Source organism: Lissotriton vulgaris, chromosome 3_1 (genome assembly GCF_964263255.1).
Source record: "Lissotriton vulgaris chromosome 3_1, aLisVul1.2, whole genome shotgun sequence".
Taxonomy (NCBI): domain Eukaryota; kingdom Metazoa; phylum Chordata; class Amphibia; order Caudata; family Salamandridae; genus Lissotriton; species Lissotriton vulgaris.
In genome coordinates this window covers 834,036,327-834,054,105 of record NC_141689.1, presented here as the reverse complement: position 1 = coordinate 834,054,105, position 17,779 = coordinate 834,036,327, and positions in this window count along the sequence as shown.

Sequence of the window (17,779 nt, the reverse complement as noted above, 5' to 3'; positions counted from 1 at the left end):
ATGTGTCAATCCTATTTAAAATAAGGAACAAGTGAAAATAAAGGACACAGAATCTGAGCCTTTAGAAATCGAGGTGGAAACGAAGGGAGCTGCCATCCAATAGAAAATGAGTTCCTCCTGTAAATCGTATTTACCGAAATATAGCTGCATACAAAAGGGCGCTCTTAATCCAGTCGTTATACCGACAGCGCTTTCAAAACAGACGTTTCCTCTCTGGTAAAACAACCGGAAAGTCATTCATGGCTGGGATTAATCTAGAAATAGAATCAATTTAATCCTGCGACCTTTTTGGTTTCAGTCACAACATTTTCATACCCGAGAATAGAAAGAGTCCCTGTTGGAAAGCGCGTCAGTCCAGAGTAAATAATAGGGCAGGTGCAACGGTAGCAGATGAGCGCATACTGGGCTTGGCTCTTATTGTTCTACTTTGAGGCAAACCATAGGAAAATTAAAGCCCTTGAGCCATGAGCAACAGCGATGCGATTTGACGTCATCGCTATCTGTGGCGGTTTGTAGGCCCACATGAAGTGATGCGGCTGTCTCCAGCTCGGCCTAAAGAAACCAGCTGCTCGCAAATACCACCAAAAGCAACAAGCATTGGCAAAGCCAATAAGTCTTGCCTATGCAAGAGCTATTGGGGTTGCCAATATGTTTTAACCGTGTTGTACACCAACGTGGCTGCTGTTTAGCATGGCTAAACGTTAATGGGGTTATGGGGAGTGGCATGGAGTGGTGTGTTTTAAAGTGAAGTAGAGTGGATTGAAGTGATATGGAGTGACATACACAGGACTTGAGTGGCAGAGCATGACATAGACTGGAGTGGAAGGGCTTGGAGTAGAGTGAAGTGGAGAGTCATGGAGTGGCATAGAGTGGAGTGTTGTGGAGTGTAATGGAGGGAGTAGAATTTTGTAGAGTGGAAGGGTGTAGAGCAGAGTAGAGTGAGTGGAGTAGATTGTCTAAGTGGAGTAGAGTATCGTAGAGTGGTGTGGCATAGAGTTTTGCGGAGTGGCGTAGAACAGAGCGGAGTGATGTAAAGGGTGTTGCGTTGAGTGGTATAGAGTGTTGTAGGCTTTAAGCAGAGTAGATTATGATAGATTGGAGTGGCATGGAGTAGCATAGCGTAGTGTAGGAGAGTGGAATGGCATAGAGTGGATTAGAGTGTTGTAGAGTTAAGTTGTGTAGAGTGGAGTGGCATAGAGTGTCAGAGTGGAGTGGGACAGAGTTGAGCAGAGGAAGAGGAGCAGAGTGATGTAGTGTGCCTTACAATAGAGTCGACTAAAGTGGCGTGGAGGGGCATAGATGTAGTTGAATAGAGCGTCGTAGAGTGGAGTAGTGTCGTAGTGTGGCATAGACTGGGGTAGAGTTGTAGAGTGGAGTGGAGTAGAATTGAGTAGATTTTATAGAAGTAGAGCATCATAGAGTGTGGTGTCATAGAGTTGAGTGTGACAGAGATAAGTAGAGAGGACTAGAGGTAAGTGACATACAGTGGTGCAGGGTAGATTGGCATTAATAAATAATAAATCCATATTTGTAAAGCACAAACTACTCACCCTTATGGGTTTTGAAGCGCTGGGGGCTGTCGTGGAAATTAAGTGAGCTATTGCCCAGAGTCACATGGTGCTGGGCTGGGCTGAGCTGCCGCCAAAGCCTGGGCTCGAACCGTGAACCCTGTGCTCCGAAGTTAGCTGCCCTGGCTGCTGCGCCACACCTCTACACTGAGAGTGCAGTGGCGTAGAGTGCATTCGTTTTGAGTAAAGTGGTGTATAGTGCAGTAACACAGAGTAGAGTGTTCCACAGGAGATTGCACAGGCATTGAGTGCAATTGTGTAGAGTGGAGTGGCGCAGGGTGGAATAGAGTGGCGTAGAATACAGTGTTGTAGAATGCAGTGGCATAGAGCAGAATATTTCAGAGTAGAGTGAACTGGCATAGATTGGTCCAGGGTAGAGTGAAGTAGCACAACGTAGAATGCAAAGGTGTAGAGTGGAATGGAGTGCAGTGGCGTTGGGTAGAATGGTGCAGAGGGCAGTGGTATGAAGTGCAGTGGTGCAGAATAGATCAGAGTGGCACAGAGTAGAGTGATGAAGAGTGCTGTGGCATAGCATGCAGAGTAGAGTGCAGTGGCATAGAGTGCAGTGGTGTGGAGTAGAGTGGTGCAGAGTGGATAGGTGCTGGGTAAAGTGCAATGGCATAGAGTGGAGTGATGCAGAGAAGAGTGGCATAGAGCCACACACCTATACAGCCACTCACACATCCATACAGCCACTCAGACACCTACTCACACACCTACTCACTCTCACACACCTACTCACTCTCACACACCCATTCTACCATTCACACACCCATTCACTGACCCTCACAGCCACAAACACACCCATACAGCCATCCACACACCCATCCACACACCCACTCACAGTCCCACAAAACCTCTTACGCACCCACTAAGACCCACAGACACTCACACACCCATTTACACACCCACTCACCGAACCACAAATCCACTCACAGACCCACACAGCCACTCACATGCCTGCTCATACATGCATGCAGCCATTCATACACCCACTCACAGATCCACAAAACCACACACCCACCCAGACCCACAAACACTCATACACCAACTCACAGACCCACACATCTATAAAACCACTTACACGCCCACTCACTTCCCTCTCACAGAGCTGTATAGCCTGTCACCCACCCAAATAGCCAGTTAAGCTTATCAGAGGGTAGTGCTAAGCATTTGTTGTACTCACAGAGGCAATACATGAGACACACACTCAAGAATACATTTGAGACCAATTTATAAAAATAAAGCTGATTTTTATGTAATTTTTAAGAGCAAGAACACAGTTCTAAGGAAAGTTATATCAGAGTTACGAATTTTCAAAGTTTGGAAGATATATCACTTTTATGCGCAATTACGCACCATCGAAAGGTTCACTGACAGAATATTGATGTAAAAAATATAGATGTAAAAAATATAGATGAAAAAATATAGGATGTCAAGATATCAACTCCCTATACCTAAACAGAAAACTACAAAAATATCAGAAAAAAGTATTGATGATAAAAATATTGCTGTACAAAATATTGATTTATATATATATATATATATATATATATATATATATATATCTCCAAACCCACAGCTCAATCCAGGAACTGTTCCACAAATAAGGACACTCCAGCCAGATTTCTTGGTCTCTGCGCTTGATTTATTTCAGCGCGAACACTCAGTCAACGAACAAACGCGTTTCGGCGTTGCCGCCTTCATCAGTGATGGCTGACAGAGACATTTTTTCATTTAAATAAAGTTTCAATCAACACATCACATGTTAAAAATAAACATAAAAGAGGCACATAAGTTCATTCACTTTTGGCAGCCATCTTATAGTGTTTCAGATCGGCATTTACACCCTCTTATTTCACTTTTGGCTTAAGTTCATTGCATCGGTTTCAGACAATTTTGTATGCGGTATGTGTAATTCATATAAATTCAACATAGTATTTCAAAACCTCACATTGGGCTTTCTTCCGCAATTTCATTTAACTTTGTAACTGAATGTTTTACTCTGTTGCCTAGCAATGAAGTGCTACTTAGCATGTTGTGCCCTAACTCGGCCCTGACTCGGCGACTGGAGCCGTATATATATATATATATATATATATATATATATATATATATATATATTTACTGCTCCAAAACTCGCCTCACCACTCACCACGTTCAATTTCAGAAGACTCGAACAGACAAGCGTGGACCCAAATTTTTCTCAGTGCTTATTTTTTTATTTTCACCAATGCCGCCATGACGCGCTTCGGGAGATCCCTCCCTTGATCACATGACATCTCATTGCTTTTTCGTGTCGCTTTTAAAGTGCTAGTGCAGTGCAGCTCCTTACAAACATAGAAGAAATACTTTTTACATGTTTGTCTTCAATCATTATTCATATCTGCTTAAATGCATAATTATTAAACCATTTTTTATATAATTTTCATCATGGAATAATTATTTATATTTTGACAGAGATATAGTTGCATAAATGAATGAAAAAGACCAAACGATTTCAACTATGTTGATAAACATCAGTTCTCATTAGTGCATAACTGTGAAATAACTGAAATGTGCAAAAGTGTATCTAGTGCAAATAAAACCATCCATTTTCGTAATAGCCCATGTATGACTATTCTTGCTAAAGTGACTAGAGTGCTTTATTCTTTTAAAGTGCCTTAACAGGGTAATAGGACATCCAATACACTATTTCATTTCATCAAGGGTTGATTCAGTTAAAAACCATTATCAATGTTAAGAAGTATTTACAAATAAATATACCTTCTATCCAACAATCTTTAAAATCAATCCCTAATCAAGTAAAATGTATAAATAGCAATATCCTAAAATCCATTTCCCTAATAAAAGAGTTCCAAACAGTGAAGAAAACCGGAATAACATTTCATAAACAACTGCATAAATCCTCCAATTCATCAGGCTCGATATTCAATCATTGCATAAACACTTTTATCCACATAAATATATTTAAAATTAATACTGTATATATACATATGTATGTTATAGATGAAAAATACAGTCATACAGTATTTTATAGGAAGGTATATAAATCCTCTGTGTTGTTCAACCCATTAGGATGTTTGGAGTCGAATCTTAAAATATATGATGTTTCTAGACTCCTCGGTCTACCCTCCCTATTTCCACCTCTCCTAGCAGGAAGTATAGCATCTATCACAAAATATTTTAGATATTTGGGATCACTATTATGACTCAGCTTAAAATGTCTAGCTACTGGGTAGCTCTCATCATTGTTGCAAATAGCACAAATGTGCTGTAAAATTCTCCTATGTGCTGGTAACTTCGTACTCCCTATATATTTTAAGTTACAACTGCAGGTGAGTACGTAAACAGCATAATCAGATTTACACGTAAGGTGCATATTAATTTTGCCTACACCCGGATCAAATGCTGTTTTATAGAAGGTGGTATTCTCCCCATATTGACACGCTTTGCAGACAGAGCATTTAAAAAAACCTTTTCTGGCCTTTAACCAGGAATCTTTGGGTCGAGCTTCAATACTGCTCCTCACCAGCAAGGACCCCATACTGTTGGTTCTTCTAAAAGTCACCGAAGGATTAGTTGGTAAAATACCCCCTATCATTGGGTCACTTTATATGATGGGCCAATTTTTTCTTACAATTCCTCTAATTTGTTTTTCTTGTCTGGAAAAGTTAGGAATAAGCCTCACTGGTTCCCCTGGTCCTTCTTTCTGCTTCTGTCTGTTAGTGTATCTCAGCACATCCTCTCTACACAATGATTTAGATTTATTAATAGCTGACTCAATCACATCTGAACTGTAACCACGATTTAGAAACCTAGTCTTGCATTCTTTCTGTTTCATAGCGCAATCCTCCTCCTCACTGCAAATCCGTCTGATTCGGAGCATTTCTCCATATGGAATGCTCCTAATCAAATGTGACGGATGAGCACTTGAGGCATGCAATAAAGTATTGCCTGCCGTGGGTTTCCGATATAAAGTGGTTATTAGTTCATCCCTCTTTACCTCAATTTGAACATCTAGGAAGGTTACTTTCAACTTACTGATTTCTGCTGTAAAATGCAGATTGACCGTATTGTCATTTAGTTTTTCAATGAACTCAGATGCACTGCCAAGATCATTGTCCCAAATTATAAACAAATCATCAATATAGCGCAGCCAAGTTACTACACTTCTATTATATGCTTGTTCATGTTGTTGCTTGAGGACCAGCTCCTCCCACCAGCCCATAAACAAACAGGCATAACTGGGGGAGAAGCTGGCCCCCATAGCAACACCCTGAATCTGCTGATATAGTCTACCATCAAACAAAAAATAATTATTCTCTAGGCAGAATCGAAGCATTTTAAATATCATCCTGGAGTGTTGAACCAAGGAAATTGGTCTGCTAGCTAAAAAATACTCCACGGCTCTCAGACCATTCTGGTTCCTGATACATCTATACAAACTTGAAACATCAAGTGACATCATAAGGAAGGAAGGTTTCCATTTTATGTGCCGAATCTTACTCAGGAAGTCACTCGTATCTTGCACAAATGATTTAAGGCTTTTAACAGAGTCCTGCAAGAAAGAGTCAATATATCTCGATAGATTTTCCAGCAGTCCATCACATGCTGCTATGATGGGGCGCCCCGGTGGTTTATCTGGATTCTTGTGTATTTTAGGTATAAAATACATAACCGGGACCATGGGATGTTCTTTTTTTTTAAATTTAAATTCATTCATATTCAATAGCCCCAGACTCTTCCAAGCTAACAATTGAGCAAACAGTGCTTCCTGTGTATCTTTAAACTTTGTGAATGGCACTTTACGATAACATTCTATATTGTTTAACTGCCCATGAGCCTCCTCCATATAATCTTTACGTGGCCATAGCACCAAATTTCCACCCTTATCAGAGTTCCTTATTATGATTTGCTCATTGTGCTTCAATTTGTTGATCAGCTGCCAGTATTGTTTTTCATGATTCGTTATTTTCCTTTTTAAATTTGTCGTTCTATTGCTGAGTTTCTTGACATGTGTCACCAGTTGCTCACTAAAAACATCGATTGAATCTCGTGCCATAATCGGAACACATTTTGATTTTTGTTTGAAAGAAGTGATAGGTTTAACATTAGTCCCTGCTATTTGTGATGGCTGTGTTTCAGATTCATCCTGTGAAATGGTCTCTCTTGAACCTTCCAATCCCTTCATTTCATATAGAAGGTCATAATCTGTTCCATCTAACCCCGGTAAAGCTGGATTTTTTGATGCCAACAGCCCTACATTATCCGCCTGGGTACCTCGTAATTGGTGGAACTTTTTTAATTTCAATTTTCGAATTAATCTGTATATATCAGCTCGGGTTTGGGTGTAGCTGAAATTTGATTCTGGACAATAGGACAAGCCTAGCGACAGTAGTTGGTGTTCAGCCGCTGAGAGGTCAATACCTGCTAAATTATTGATGGTGTTTTTATTCTCCATGTTTGAATTATCAACCGCAGAGTCTGGTTTTGTTTCATCAATTATTTGAGTGCTCTGCCCCTTCCTCGTTTGACTGTTCCTTCTCCTGACTTGCCTACGGGCCCTCCTCCTCCTTGTTGCCCTGTTTTGTTTGGTCCCTTGTTTCGTGACCTGAGAGTGTCCCTCTGTTTTTTTTAAAAATCTCCAACTCTTCCCCCAACGTGAGTCTAATGTTGGATGGGGCCGCTCTTGTTCCCAAATTGTCTGAATCTGAACCGCTATCCACTGCTGAACTGAAATCAGAGGCCGACTGAGATTCTGTTGCCCTTTGCATCTCAGCCTGGCCCGACCCCTGCCCCTTTCGCTTGTTAGCCATGGCCATTCGTATTGAGTCGTATCGTCTAGCGAAGGTAAATATCTGTCCATTCATATAGTCATCTCTATCACGTCTAAATTTATAGCTTTTTCTGTTTTTTATTTTTTCATCTTCTTTTGCGAGACGTACCTCCATCTCCTCCACCATTTTAGTTTTGAACCGAGGGTCCCCTTGTGGCTCTATCTCCTTTTCTAAGAGCTCAATTTTTTCCTAAAACAATCTATCTCCGCATACTTTACTAGTAATTCCACAAGTTTTTGCGAAGATGCCAAATTGCATTCCCCCCATTCTGCCATCATTGCTGGATTAGGGGACTCGTAGCTAGGGGCAATCATGATGCGGAGGCCTCTTGGTATCCTGCCCACATCCAGAGACCGCTGGAGGGACGTTGCCTCCCACCTTTTTGCTTGCTCCTGCCGTTTCAACTTCTCCAGAGCTCTAAAATTGTCCCTTAACCCTTTGGTTGCATCCACCGAACCCTGTGTAGTCACTTTGCTGGCCCCTTGAGTCTCTTCTGGGGCATCATCAAACAATCCTTTAGCTGCCAACGCACGATTTTTGAGAGTGCTAGCGGACATTTTATTTCACTTTCAGTGCTCGAAAATTGCCTCTCTACCAAAACTTTACGGGAGACTCGCAATATCGAACTGCACACTTTCCGACCTGCAATGTTCAATTCTCCATATACGCTGTACCTTCACAGAGTCCGTATGACCTTACTGCCAGTCCCTTTCCAAAGGCGAGCCCGCTCTTGACTCACCCGTAGATCTGGATGACTCGTCGCCAGGTCCTCCGTGCTTCGTGTACGTGCTTCTATGCTGTTTGGTTGCAGGGGGCTTTGTTTCCTTTCCATTTGCCCGGATACTCCAAAAGTGCCCCGGGGGTCCCCGCCGTAGAACACCACGATGCCGCGATGCTCGTACCAGGAAACTCCGAAGCAAAACTCTTCCCGAACAAAGCCACACTGCAGAAAGGGGTCCACGTAACCGGAGAGAGTTATTCCGGTATAAATTGCTCCAAAACTCACCTCACCACGTTCAATTTCAGAAGACCTGAACAGACAAGCGTGGACCCAAATTTTTCTCAGTGCATTATTTTATTTTCGCCAATGCCGCCATGACGCGTTTCGGGAGATCCCTCTCTTGATCACATGACATCTCATTGCTTTTTCATGTCGCTTTTAAAGTGCTAGTGCAGTGCAGCTCCTTACAAACATAGAAGAAATACTTTTTTCATGTTTGTCTTCAATCATTATTCATATCTGCTTAAATGCATAATTATTAAACCATTTTTTATATAATTTTCATCATGGAATAATTATTTATATTTTGACAGAGATAAGTAGAGAGGCCTAGAGGTAAGTGACATACAGTGGTGCAGGGTAGATTGGCATTAATAAATAATAAATCCATATTTGTAAAGCACAAACTACTCACCCTTATGGGTTTCAAGGCGCTGGTGGCTGTCGTGGAAATTAAGTGAGCTATTGCCCAGAGTCACATGGTGCTGGGCTGGGCTGAGCTGCCGCCAAAGCCAGGGCTCGAACCGTGAACCCTGTACTCCGAAGTTAGCTGCCCTGGCTGCTGCGCCACACCGCTACACTGAGAGTGCAGTGGCGTAGAGTGCATTCGTTTTGAGTAAAGTGGTGTATAGTGCAGTAACACAGAGTAGAGTGTTCCACAGTAGATTGCACAGGCATAGAGTGCAATTGTGTAGAGTGAAGTGGCGCAGGGTGGAATAGAGTGGCGTAGAATGCAGTGTTGTAGAATGCAGTGGCATAGAGCAGAATATTTCAGAGTAGAGTGAACTGGCATAGATTGGTCCAGGGTAGAGTGAAGTAGCACAACGTAGAATGCAAAGGTGTAGAGTGGAATGGAGTGCAGTGGCGTTGAGTAGAATGGTGCAGAGGGCAGTGGTATGAAGTGCAGTGGTGCAGAATAGATTAGAGTGGCACAGAGTAGAGTGATGAAGAGTGCAGTGGCATAGCATGCAGAGTAGAGTGCAGTGGCATAGAGTGCAGTGGTGTGGAGTAGAGTGGTGCAGAGTGGAGAGGTGCTAGGTAAAGTGCAATGGCATAGAGTGGAGTGATGCAGAGAAGAGTGGCATAGAGCCACACACCTATACAGCCACTCACACATCCATACAGCCACTCAGACACCTACTCACAGACCCACACACCTACTCACTCTCACACACCCATTCTACCTTGCACACACCCATTTACTGACCCTCACAGCCACAAACACACCCACTCACACACCCACAAAACCTCTTACGCACCCACTAAGATCCACAGACACTCACACACCAACTTACACATCCACTCACAGAACCACAAATCCACTCACAGACCCACACAGCCACTCACATGCCTGCTCATATATGCATGCAGCCATTCATACACCCACTCACAGATCCACAAATCCACAGACCCACCCAGACCCACAAACACTCACACACCAACTCACAGACCCACACATCTATAAAACCACTCACACACCCACTCACTTCCCTCTCACAGAGCTATATAGCCCGTCACCCACCCAAATAGCCAGTTAAGCTTGTCAGAGGGTAGTGCTAAGCATTTGTTGTACCCATAGAGGCAATACATGAGACACACACTCAAGAATACATTTGAGACCAATTTATAAAAATAACACTGATTTTTATGTAATTTTTAAGAGCAAGAACACAGTTCTAAGGAAAGTTATATCAGAGTTACGAATTTTCAAAGTTTGGAAGATATATCACTTTTGTGCGCAATTACGCACCATAGAAAGGTTCACTGACAGCATATTGATGTAAAAAATATAGATGTGAAAAAATATAGGATGTCAAGATATCAACTCCCTATACCTAAGCAGAAAACTACAAAAATATCAGAAAAAAGTATTGATGTTAAACATATTGCTGTACAAAATATATATATATATATATATATATATATATATATATATATATATATATATATATATATATATATATATATATATATATATATTAAAGAAACACACAGATGGCGTGCTTCTGCCGCTTTCACAGCGGGCGTTCGACAGGGTCGCCAAACCTTCAATATACCAAGTTCCTGGTGCAATATTCCTTTTTGAAAAACCAGAGTCGAAGCCCAAGTAAAGTTTAAAGTGCTATAGGTTTATTTGGCAGAAAAACAACCCCTACGCGTTTCGATGTAAGCCTACCTCTTGCTCACGGGACCCATGAGCAAGAGGTAGGCTTACCTCGAAACGCGCAGGGGTTGTTTTTCTGCCAAATAAACCTATAGCACTTTAAACTTTACTTGGGCTTCGACTCTGGTTTTTCAAAAAGGAATATTGCACCAGGAACTTTATATATATATATATATATATATATATATATATATATATATATATATATATATATATATATATATATTTCAACACAGCAACTTTACCATCAGAAAGAAGTTAGCTCGAGCCCAGATTCATTAGCGTGAAGTTTTATTTACTACACAGAATGCCAAACAACACCGGACGCGTTTCGGTGCAGCCGCACCTTGGTCACGGGTAACAGTGTTTTTCTCCCATCACAAGTTTTAAAGTAAAGTTTAATCAAACAACATAAAGGTAGGACTACTCGTCCTCACACAAGTGTATGTTTTACCACAGTTTGGCGGCCATATTTGAATGTGTTTAGTTCTAATGAAGGTAATTGTACATCCCGTTTACCACAATGATATGTGAGCAACTCGACATTGAGAAATGTAAACATCATTTAATAAATGGCATTACATTTAAGGCTGTTACTAAACTCAATGCTGAACAAAACAATTCGTTATAAGTAACCAGTGCCTCTGATCTGATTATTCAGTACTGCCCAAGTGGGCAGTTGTGCACTGAATTCCTCAATGGGATATTATATCATATCACAATGCGATTAAGCCCCAGTGGGCTATTATTCTTCAATTGCCAAATTATGTCACTGTGATAGTTCATTACAATGCATTGCGGCCCCAGTGGGCATTCAGCTTCTAGATAGTACTCTCATAGTCTCTTCATACTCAAAAACAATTAATCGGTAAAGTAGATGCATTCTCTCGTGTTGATCCAATTAATTCAGCAGCCAGTGGTTTCACATCCTCACTGTACGGCGACATATATGTCTCCTACAAACATAAAAATGTATAATCACTTTAAAGTACACACAATTATTTAAAAAGAGCTACAAAGACAGCTTCAAGTCAATGATTTATAAGGGATTCAGTTTTAGAGTTTGTCAACAGGGTGAATATATTAATTTGGGCTCCTAAGCTAAGTGGACAGATAGCTCCTCATCTTTATTCAACCCCAAAGGCTGTACAGTGTCATATTTAATTATAAGCCTCGACTCAAGTTGGCGTAATTGTCTGAGTCTATCACCACCACGTTCTGATAGTGGAATCCTGTCCAAAGCACAGAATTTAGGGAACTTTCTGCCATTGGCAGCACATATGAAAATACATCTAAATATATAGATCACTTTTTAAGACCTTATGTGGAACAACTACCATCGTATCTTCGAGATACAAGAGATTTTTTGAGAATTATTGAACCCATACAGTGGGAGGACAACATGTGGCTCATGACATTGGACGTTAATAGCCTATATACATGTCTACCCCATAACTTGGGTGTGGAGGCTAACCAACATTTCTTGAAAAAACGAGATGTCAAGTATCTGATGCATACTAATATGCTTGTGAAAATGATGCGTGCCTGTCTTTCAAGTAACTACTTTTTGTTTAACCATGTGGTCTACTGCCAGGCTAGGGGGACTGCGATGGGAACCTGCTTTGCCCCCAGTTACGCAGGCTTGTACCTGGGCTGGTGGGAGGAGCAGGTGGCCAGTAACATCTTGGCCTTCACCCAGAACGTAGTCCTCTGGGTCAGGTACATAGACGACGTGTTTTGTCTGTGGAGAGGCAGTAAAGAAGCAGCAACACAATTTGTCATTGAATTAAACCAAAACGATTGCAATCTACAATTCACTAGTACTATAGACACCTCTATCTGCAAGTATGACATCTAGCGCAACTCTGTTCTGAAGTGTCATAAGTCGATCCGACTGGAGCTCAGCAGTCAAGTTACTAAGGGAACTGGCAGTTTCGACTATGGTGGACTCAACCACTCTCGTCAACTATCGAATGTTCCTGCTGTTAGCCATAGGTCCCCAGAACGGCAAAAAACCCTTAAAGAAATCTCCCAATTCTTGCCCTGCGGTATCTTCCTTACTGAAGACACCTCTAGCAACTCTCGTCTTGTGGTAATCTGCAGCAGCTGTAAAAGTGGGAGGCAACAGGAACGAAATAAAACATGTGCCCGAAAAGTCAGGGGGCAACCATGTATATGCTTTATCATAACAGATGAAATAGGTACCCTTAGCAGCTAGGAACGCTGGGGAAGTCTGAGACGCAAATACATAAGTCTCAGTGCAAACACTCTTCCCTAACTGCGCTCTCGGATTCTTGCCATTACCTTGCAGACAATAATGACCCTGATGGGGCACTATCCAAATCGGAGGTGAACTTTTCGCTCGCTGGTTAACACTCAGACTAACTCTTATCCAGTAACGTTCCAACCAATGTATGCTTGTGTCTCATCTCTCGGGATAGTCTCATAGGAACTAATTCCTCTAATCATGTCAACTATACCCTTGACCAGAGCATTAGTCTTCGGACTATCTTTCACGGAACGTTGGGGATAGACTCCATGAGCATAAATGAACATCGTTCTGTATGCCCAAATAGAACCATTGTAGCTAAAAGGCAAAACCAGGTAAGGAATACCTTTATCGGTCGTATGGGGCATTAGGCCACAAACCCAACAATTAGTCGAGTTCATTACTAGCTGGTGTTGGTGCAGGAGTTGAACAAAGGAATTATTAGCAAATTCCAGTCTTCTAACAATTTCATGTTCGGGCAGAGGGCGAAAAGAAAAAGAAGAAACAGTAGAAGGAGACATAGGTTGCGTAGTGGGCACGAACGTCACTTGAAAAGAGAATGTCACATATCCAATTAAAAACATCATTAATAGTAATAGTAATAGGGGCATTTATATAGCGCTGGGTTTTTACGCGCACCGGCGTGTCCCCGCGCTTCGACCGCTGCAAAACCCTTCCTGGCTTCCCTGAGAGATGGTCCCTTAATGGCTATCTCCAGGGTGAGACCAGGCATCCCCGGCGGTCTGATGGGGCCGTTAGTGAAGATGAGGCAAGCTAGTGCCCAGAGTTGCCGAGTGTGATCGCTGATCAGAGTGGGCACCGAGGCGAGAGAATTATCGAGTCCGCTGACCCTGGTCCAGAAACCTGCCGCGTCGGGAATCGAACCCTGGTCCCGGGCCGTCCTCTGCTCTCGGGTCTGCCGCCTCTAACTAGTGAGCCACACTACTTCACGTTAAGCTAAGCAACATAAGCAAACACAATATTAAAAAACATTTTCGGGTCATCAATTTACAGATTTTGCTCTTAAAGCTTATTTTTTCAACAGGTCTCTCCATCTCGAAAAACTCCATCCTCTCTAATTGCTGCTCGCGGTAGTAGGGTGTTCTATGCTAAGGAATGCTTCTGTCAGTCCAGGGCAACTCCCTTAGACCAACCAGAACCGTCGACCTAACGTCTTCGGCTTGCACTCCAAAGACTTCGGCAACCGCGACCCTGCAGCTGAACCCGGATGGCGGTTCGAAAAACAAAAATCAAAATAGTTCCTCGGAGGAAAGCTAACCTTCAAAAACCAGTAAAAGAAAACTTTATCTTTTTATTTGTCCCGCGACTCTCGGTCGCAAATTATAACGCTCTTTGCAAGGCAATGTCTGTTCACGGAACAGTAAATCAGGTTCAACAGTGTTCAAACGATTCAACGGAGGCACAGCTTCCTGGAGAAGATTATCACTTTCTTGCTCAGGGTTCATTCCAATAAAACAGGCATCGCTGAAAGGCAGAAAACGAGGCACGGTCTCAGTCTCAGAATCAGGAAGTCTTTTCTGGACCCAAGGGTCGTATGGCAGAGGCAAAGGGTCCCTCTTACAATGTACACCGCGGATCCAATTCTTTTTACCGTGCACTCGTACTGCAGAACGGGTAGATAACAACACTAGATATGGTCCTGTCCAGCCGGGCTGCTCGTTCTTGGTCCGCTGAAAATATTTCACGAGCACCCAGTTCCCAGGTTTGAATGCACAGTCATTCTAGTGGACAAAAGGGCTAGAGGCAAGGCATCTGGCCATTGTAAACCAGAGCTCGCTTGAATTTTGGCTAACTTCAATTTGAGAGTGCCATTGTAGCACTCGACTAGACCAGCTGATTGGGGGTGATTTGCAGCGTGGAACTTCTGCCGAATACCTAATCCATCACATACTCTCTTCATCACTTGACCCACAAATTCACTCCCATTGTCACTCCAGATCATTCTCTGCAAACCATACCTAGGGAAGAATTCCTTAATAAGGGCTTTCGCTGTGGATAAGGCAGTGTTATCCTTCAAAGGGTAAGCTTCCACCCATCTAGAAAAAGAGCAAACAACCACTAACACGTACTTTAGGTTGTTGCACCTCTCCATGTCCATGAAATCTAGCTGCAAATCCTCAAACGGATACGTTGGAGGAGCAAAATGACCAGCTGGAGTTGGAGTTCCCTTACCAGGATTGTACATCAAGCACACCATACAATTCATAACCAAATTCTCTGTAGGAATTCCAGCATTCTGCCAAACCGGAGCCAACAACTTGCAAATCCCTTTCACGCTGATATGAGCCAATCCATGAGCCATTGTAACCACTGGAAGTACATACGCATTGTGTAACAACCATCTCTGATGCTCTGACAAATCAATCCAACAACCATTCGAATCCAATTTACCCTTGCTCTCTCTCCATTCATTCAACTCTTTCTCTGTAGCTTCAGCTTGGATGGATTTCACACTCTCAATCGTATCTTCACACATACTTCCATCCGGAACCCATCTCGCCGGACCTGCAACATACATTCGACTCAACACATCTCTCGCAGTTTCTTTTGCGACTTCATCTGCTAACGCATTACCACGACCAACATCATCCGTAACTTTCTTATGCGCACTGCATTTCACAATCGCAACTTGCAATGGCAAAGTAAGAGATTCAAGAAGTTCATTCACCAACTGACCATGCTGGATCTTGGGCCCATGTGAAGTCAGGAACCCACGCTCTCTCCACAAACGTCCAAAACTATGAGCCACACCAAACACATACTGGCTATCGGTATACACAGTCACTCGTTTTCCTTTCGCCAACACACACGCTCTTGTCAATGCAATCAACTCTGCTGCTTGCGCTGAATTATGTGGGATACGTGCAGCTTCAACAATCGTATGCAAAGTCGTAACAGCATATGCCGCAGTCGTATCACCATTCAGAAGCTTAAAGCACGAACCATCAATCCATATGGTACCATCACACTCTGGAAGAGGAGTATCCCTAAGATCTATCCTCCCTTTCGTTTCTTCCTCTGTCCTAGGGAAACAATCATGCTGCTCGGTAACGTCTATCTCAGTTGAAATTGGCAACAACGTGGCTGGATTCAATGTGTTGCATCTCTTTATATGCCAGCTGTTCCGTTTCCCGGGACTAGGTCAAATACCCCCGCGTCCCCGTAGCTTCTAAATTCGTACCGCTATTTGAGGTCATACAATAGGATTGTTTATTAAATCTCTCTCGGACATACATGGAGCTAAAAAATCACGTAGAGAGGGGCGAGGGTACACATATTCAGCGGTGCATCCTTTTTAGATATAACAGAACATAGGTTAAGGTAACCGATTTACAACATGATGTATATACACCAAGAATGCTCGTTTTTAGCATCAGGCTATACACATTAATTGAATTACACGCAAGGTTGGACTATGGTAGTTCCAATTTACAAGAGTAATGCCATATACCCGACAATAGATCAAGGCAACGCGAAGTAAAGACTTAAGGAGGCTTGCCTTGATAATTAGTCATGAAAATGGATAAAAATTCGCCCAAGGCTGTACAAATGCACATTAAATTAGCCACTTAAACATAGCTTATCACACAGAAGATCATGGTTTTATAGGACTAAATTTACTGACGAACTGCATATAAATAGCATTTTCTTCACCACATCTAGAACCCAAATAGAAATAAGAAGTACATATGCTTATTAACTATCAGGATAAACCATAAACTACAGACTTAGGGTAGTAACCTACAACACTCCATTCTCTCTTGTTCACTCCCAGAGCAAGGAGCAGCGCAGTATTGTAAAACAGCGCTTATCAACACAGCGCCATACGAAAAGGTTGTGTTCGATTGGGGATCCAGTAATTAAAAACCTGGGTAAGTCAAATACCCCATACTTCTGTATTTTGGTAAAAGTGTAACAAGCCCAAAAAACCGCTACTTAGCACTCCTTATGGATTTATCTTGCAGCCCTATGAATTATACATATCGGTGGCTCCTACCTCTATCGTAACAACCTCCTGAGAGATACTACAAGGTAGTTGCAATCAATTACTTATACCTTTATCCAAGACACTACATATGGTTGGTATTTAACGTGAACAATCTCATTACCATCTTTCCATAGGAAATACGTACTATATGCAGACCTGGCAATATGCAACCCAGTTGAAACCCAAAAATATAATTGGGCAGTAACTCTCCCCTGAAAGACTGGGAGTAAAGGCACTTTACACTGAAGGTAATTCAGCCTTATTAAATTATTAAATAATAATCTAGATTGAGTTAGAGACATCTACTACTCAACATTTGACTAAAAAGGAGTTACCTATGTGTAGCACACCTAGATATGTCAGAATCACCTAACTAGTTTAATTGACATTAAGGCAATCACTGCTAACCCTACCGCAGAGATAAATTATATTATATATACCAATCTCTGACACCCACCAGCGACATGCCCCGCTTCTAAGTCAATATGTTCTTTACAAATACCAATATCTGTACTTAACCCAGTTACGCAGGTCATGGCCCACTACGAATAAAAACCAAGTGTTCCGTTTCCATAACTGCAAGGATATGCTTTAGGTAGAGAAGGTTGTTGTAAAAAAGAGAAAACTCTATGTATATGCACTTAATATCTGTCATACGCAAAAGAAGTAATTGTATGTTTCTTCCTAGAACTTGGTCCTGAAGAAGGTTTCCAATCGTTTCCCAAAACCGAAACGCTGCGTCGACCCCTGTTCTTGTAAAACATTTTTTGATAAATCTGTTGTGTATAAACTTAATGTATGAATTACTTGTTTGTTGCTGACATTACTGAATGTTTCTAACCATGTTTTTAAACTAGCTACTGTATTAATTGTTTTTACTTGTGTTTTGCGAATGACTTTTTTACACTGAAATAAATATACATTGTTAT